General features: G+C 35.7%; 1 non-coding gene across 1 annotated transcript; it reads left to right on the top strand.

Annotated features, from left to right (window-relative positions):
• Positions 1-5064: 5064 nt before the first annotated feature.
• Positions 5065-5168, top strand: LOC115899768. The gene has a single exon (XR_004059376.1). It is a non-coding gene; the product is annotated as a U6 spliceosomal RNA (small nuclear RNA).
• The last annotated feature ends 1766 nt before the right edge of the window (positions 5169-6934 follow it).

Raw genomic sequence — 6934 nt, forward strand, 5'->3', positions numbered from 1 at the left:
TATACTGAGCTACTTCTTATAGAAAGATGGGATTGGAAATTAGATGAGACCTGTGTTTCCATCTGAGATTGCTGAGATCCACAGAATCAACTTGCTCAAGGTCCCAGAGCCAGCTAGTGACAAAGCTGTGACAAGGTTTCACACTGAGGGCTGCTGGGTTTCCCCATTCCAGCTGCCTCGTTACTAACATTACCAGCGAGAGCAGTGCAGGAGATGGCAGCAGGAGTGTGCTTCTGGCTGGGAGAGTTGGCAGCTTCTCAAAGGAAACCAGGTGCTGACCTCAGCCAGGCCCCCTGACTTCCCAAAGGCCTTTTCCCTAAGCAAAAGGTCTCCAACATAGGTGTCCAATGAAATCCCCTGAAGTGAGGAACGAACTATTAAATATTAGAACATCTCAAGGTGTTTCATCTATTCTAGGTCACACTTCGTTTTCACATAATCGGATATGATATAAAGCCAGCCATAAAGCCCAAGATGACCAAGAATATAATTTGAGAATGAATTCGTTTACTATCCTTAATGGTAAGCATCACCTTAAGTGCATATTATGCCTTGAGACACTAGCCAATTATGATACATGAAAATAATTTATAAATAAATAAATTTACCTATATTAGGAAGATGATTTAAATTTCTATTTTACTAATGGGGGATGTGATTAAAATATTTGGACACCACTGCTCAAACCCAACTCTGTTGCTTCCAACACTGCCTTTTGATAAAACAGAGCTCCCCATAGGGAAAGGGAAAAAGGGAATATCCACATGATTTTACCCAGATGTGTAATATGATGGTTTCTTCTTCTTCTGAACCCCCAGACAAGCTTGTTCCCCAAGTTTACAACTTGGGACTTGCTGGTTCCCCATCATCCATCATCGTCATTATTTCAGCTTCACAGGCTTCCCTTCTTTCAGACGTAGACACATTTAAAACCTTAATAGGCAGTGTGTGGATCCCACTGAATTCCTTCACTCATTCAACAAATAGCTATTGAATTGCAACTAGCTGCTCCATACTGTACTACCCACAGAAAAGGCTAGTTCCAGATTCACCTTAGCTTCCTGTTCGGGGCCACTTTCCAAACTACCACACAGAGAAGTGGAGCCCAAACAGAGCCATGGTCTCATGGGAAGAAGAAACGGTGCCTGGAGTTTGAGGCTGCCAAGGCAGCTGGAATTGGATGGGGTACGGTGCTGTGCACAGAAGGAGCTCAGATATCTGCACAGACTTCCCCTTGAGTGACGTATCAGCTCGAATCTGTGGAGCAAAAATTTGTGAGTGGACTAGAGATGCTGAAGTGTATACAGCAGTGGGGAATTGTGGAGGTCTGACCAGCTAGGCCTTACTAAACAGCACCTTGCATTCAGTTGAGACACCAGAAAGTCCATAGCTTAAAAGTAAAACCACTGTAGTTCTAGAGTAAGAGCTATTCTAGACTACAGTAACAAAGCCAAAAACAGCATCTCTCTCTCAATAACTGATAGAATAAATAAACAGAATATCAGTAAGGATATAGAAGACATAACTGTCGGCCAATCTGACCTAATAATATGGGAAAAACACTGCACCAGCTGTGGGTGAAGATCGTTTTTTCAAGGGCAGATAAAATATTTACCAAGGTAGAACATGATGTGAGCCATGAAACAAGCCTCAACAAATGTAAAAGAATTCAGATCACGGAGAGTATGTTTTATGACCACATGGCATTTAATTAGAAATAAACACAGAAAGATACTACTGTTTTCAAATAATTGGAAATGAAATAGCACACTTCTAGTTGCTCATGAGTCAAATAAAAAAATCACAAGTGAAATTAGAAAATATTTTGAACTACATGAAAATGAAGACATATGAAATTGGTGTGATACAGCTAAAGTAGAGCATGGAGGGAAAATTATGACATTAAACATTTGTATTAGAAAACAAGAAAGTTCTCAAATCAATGACCTCAACTTTAACCTTCAAGTTTAATACAAGAAGAACAGATTGAACCCAAAATAAACAGAAGAAAAGATATAATAAAGATAAGAATTTAAAGAAAAAGCAAATAGAAAAATATAGAGAAAAATTTATGAAACCAAATATTGATTCATTGGGATCAACAAATGAATAAGTCTTTAGTCAGACTAATCAGAAATAAAAGAGGGAAGACAGAGATTATCAAGAGTGAGACCATCACCACAAATCCTAGACATTAAAAGGATAGTAACAGAATATTATGAACAACTTTATGTTAATAAAGTTGACAACTTACATGAAAATGGACAAAGTTCTTAAAGAACACAAACTACCACAGCTCACTCAAGAAGAAATAATGTGAATAGCTCCATTGCTATTAATATAACTATGAAATAAATGAACTTTATAGGTAAAAGCCTTCCCACAAAACAACTCCACACCCAAATGGGCTCACTGATGAATTCTGCCAAACATTTAAGGAACAAATAATACAAATTCTACACAAAGTCTTCCAGAAAATAGAAGAGGAGGAAACACTTCCAAACTTCTTCTGAGTCTAGCATTACCCTAATAGCAAAACCTGATACAAATTGCAATAAAATAAAGCCATTACAAGAAAAGGAAATTATAAACCAATATCCTTCATAAATATAGAAGTAAAAGCTTTAAACAAAATTTTAGCCAATCAAATGCAGCAATATTTAAGATGGATAATATATCATAAGTGAGATTTATCGCAGGATAAGCCTTGTAGTTGTTTTAATGCTCAAAAATCAATGTAGGCCGGATGTGGTGGCTCGCACCTGTAATCCCAGCACTTTGGGAGGCTGAGGCAGGCAGATCGCCTGAGCTCAGGAGTTTGAGACCACCCTGGGCAACATGGTGAAACCCCGTCTCTACTAAAATACAAAAAATTAGCCAGGCGTAGTGGCTCACAGCTATAGTTCCAGCTACTTGGGAGGCTGAGGCATGAGAATCACTTGAGCCCAGGAGGCAGAGGTTGCAGTAAGCTGAGATCGTACCACTGCACTCCAGCTTGGGCTACAGAGTGAGACTCTATCTCAAAAAATAAATAAATAAATAAATGTAATTCATCACATTAGTAAAAATAAACTAATACAATCATCTCTGTATATACAGAAAAAGCATTTGAAAAAAATTCAAAATTTATTTACATGAAAGAAAAAACTCACAGAGAAACAAGAATAGGGTGAACTTTTCTCAGTCTGATAAAGGGCACCCCCCCAAAACTGTTATAGTTAATATTATACTTAATGGTGAAAGACTTAATGTTTTTCCCTAAGATCAGAAAGGAGGTAACATGTATGCTTCTACCACTTTTATTTAACCATGCTTTGGTGATCCTAACCAATGCAATAAAGAAAGTAAAAGAAAAAAGGAAGGTATCTAGATTGAAAATGAAGAAAGAAATCAAACTATCTTTGAAGACAGCTTGATTATCTGTGTAAAAGTTCCCCAAAACTTACTAAAAAAGCTACTAGCAGTAATGAGTGAGTAAGCAAGGCTGCAGAACACAAGGTCAATACACAAATGATAATTTCCATATACTAGCAAGGCAGAATTTGAAATTGAAATTAAAAAGCAATAACACAATGGTATCAAAAATGTGGAATGGTAATAAATTTGAAAAAGATGTATAACTTCAAATTTAGAAGACTGAAAATTATAAAACTATTACTCTAAGATTTTAGGGAAAATCCAAATAAATGTAGATATATACCGTGTTTATGAACCAAAGACTCAAGATTGTTACAATCTGAATTTTCTCCATATCAATATATATATTCAATGTAATTCTAAGAAAAATTCCATCCAGGTTTTTTTTGTAGAAATGGATTAGCTGATTCTAAAGTTTATTTGGAAATGCGAAGGACCTAGGAGAGCCAAAACAATTCTTTAAAAGACGAACCAACTTGGAAGACTAACACTACCCAATTTCAAGACTTCTTATAAAGCTGTAATAATCAAGACAATGTAGTGTTATTACAGAGAGATACTTATAGGACAGTGGAACAGATTGGAAAATTTAGAAGTGGATCTGCATACATATCAGTTTTCAACAAGGTTTGATGGGGAAAGGATAATCTTCACAACAAATGGTGCTGGAACAATTGTATAGAAATGATATGAACCTTGATTCTTACCTCACAACATACATAAAATTAACTAAAAATGGATACACCTAAATGTAAAAGGCAACACCATAAAACTTCTAGAATAAACAACAGAAAAAAAAACCTATTCAGTTAGGCAAATATTTCTTAAATATGACATGGAAAGCACAAAGATGGACTATAAAAGATTTTTATATAGGTAAAAGCTGAGCAAGTTCATCAACAGTAGACCTGCACACACACAGACAATAAAAAGAAGTGCTAAGGGAAGATCTTCAGGCTGAAAGGAAATAGGGAATTATATCAGTTAGAAAGTTGGGTTCTGCACACCCTTCCCCAGTGAAAGATGCCAGAAATGGTAAGTATATGAATATAAAATAATTTTTCTTTCCTCATTAGTGTAGTAGTGAAAATAAAGACACTTTTTTATTTCTTAATTTCTCTAAAACATGTGTTGTTAAAGGGAGAATCATCATTGTGGGGTTTATGACATACGAAGGTAAAATGAAAGTAACAGTAGCACAATGAAAGCGAAGTAGATAAGTGGAATATCTTGTATCATATTCACTTCTGATAAGTCAAAAATATTAATGCAAGGTAGGCTATGATAAATTAAGAATGTATATTATAGTTTTTAGAGCAACCCTGTATCAACAACAACAACAACAAAATTTACTCTCTCAGGAAGTGATAGGTCAAATAGACTAAAAAAAAACTATTACATTTGAAAAGATATGAATTAGGTTAACTATCTTAACATTATTGACATTTACAGAAGAAAATAACCAACAACTCCAGAACATACATTATTTTCAAGAGCACATCAGATATTAACCAAAATAGACCATATGCTGAGCCATAATATAAGTCTCGATGCATTTCAAAAAGACTTAAATTGCACAGATAATACTCTCTCCACATGGAAATAAATTAGAAATCAGTAAATGAGAGATACATGTAAAATCCACAAGTACTTGTTACAGCAGCACATAGACTAATACTGGAATGATGCAGAGATTAGCCTGACCCTTGTACAAGGATGACATGCAAATTCATGAAGTCTTCCTTTTTTTTTTTAATCCACAAGTTCTTAGCAATTAAAAATAAAAACCTCTAAATAACCATAGATCAGAAAGAAAAAATATCACAGAGAAAATTAGAAAATATTTTGAACTGGATAGTATTGCAAACATAACACACCAAAATATGTTGGATGCAGATAAAGCAATGCTTAGGAAATTCAGAGTTTTAAATGAGTATAGAAGAAAATAAAGACTTAAAACTTACTGATACATGTTTCCACTTTAATAAGATAGAAAGAGAAAAGAAATTTAAACCCAAAATAAATTGAAGGTAGAAAACAATATTAATGGCCGGGCGCGGTGGCTCAAGCCTGTAATCCCAGCACTTTGGGAGGCCGAGAGGGGCGGATCACGAGGTCAGGAGATCAAGACCATCCTGGCTAACAAGGTGAAACCCCGTCTCTACTAAAAATACAAAAAACTAGCTGGGCGACCTGGCGGGCGCCTGTAGTCCCAGCTACTCGGGAGGCTGAGGCAGGAGAATGGCGTGAACCCGGGAGGCGGAGCTTGCAGTGAGCTGAGATCCGGCCACTGCACTCCAGCCTGGGCGACAGAGCGAGACTCCGTCTCAAAAAAAAAAAAAAAAAAAAGAAAACAATATTAAAGCCAGAATCAATAAAACAGAAAAAAGAAAATAAGGAAAACAAACACGATCAAAAGTTACTTCTTTGAAAAGATAAATAAAATTAAGAAACCCCTAGATAAACTGATCAAGACAAAAAGGGAAGAAATAAAATATTAGTAATGAAAAAGGGAACATCACTATAGAATCAACAGACAGTGAAGGATAACAAAGAAATATTTTGAACAAGGTTATACCATCAAACTCAATAACCTAGATGAGATGGGCAAATTCTTTGAAAGATAAAAATTACAGAAACTAATACAAAAAGAAAATCTCCATTAATATTTAAAAAATTGAATTCATAGTTTGAAACTTTTTCCTAAAGAAAACTCCAAGTCCAGTTGGTTTAATTACTGATTTATTTCAAACATTTAAGAAATAAATAATGCCAACATTAAACAAACTCTTTCAAAAGAGTACGAAACCAGTAAGGTATAAGAAAATAAAATCATAGACAAATAATCCTCAGGAATATAAATGCAAAAATTCTTAACAAATTGAATTAGCAGCCACCAAATCAAATTTAGTCATCATAAAAAAGATAATGTACCATGGTTAAGTGGGGCTTACCACAAGAATGCTAGGTTAGTTTAACATTTTGAAAATCAATCAATATAGTTTATCATGTGTACAGAGTTAAGCAGAAAAATAATTTTATCATCTCAATAACTACAGAAAAAATAATTGTTAAAATTTAATATTTTATAATTAAAACTCTCAGCAACCTAGGAATCAAAGGAAACTTTAAACTTAAACAAAGCCTCTTAAAAATCCTTTAATTAGGCCGGGCGCGGTGGCTCAAGCCTGTAATCCCAGCACTTTGGGAGGCCGAGACGGGCGGATCATGAGGTCAGGAGATCGAGACCATCCTGGCTAACACGGTGAAACCCCGTCTCTACTAAAAAAATACAAAAAAAAACTAGCCGGGCCAAGTGGCGGGCGCCTGTAGTCCCAGCTACTCGGGAGGCTGAGGCAGGAGAATGGCGTAAACCTGGGAGGCGGAGCTTGCAGTGAGCTGAGATCTGGCCACTGCACTCCAGCCTGGGCCACAGAGCGAAACTCCGTCTCAAAAAAAAAAAAAAAAAAAAAAAAAAAAAAAAATCCTTTAATTAACATCACACTTAAAGGTGAAA

This window comes from Rhinopithecus roxellana, chromosome 9 (assembly GCF_007565055.1).
Source record: "Rhinopithecus roxellana isolate Shanxi Qingling chromosome 9, ASM756505v1, whole genome shotgun sequence".
NCBI classification, from domain to species: domain Eukaryota; kingdom Metazoa; phylum Chordata; class Mammalia; order Primates; family Cercopithecidae; genus Rhinopithecus; species Rhinopithecus roxellana.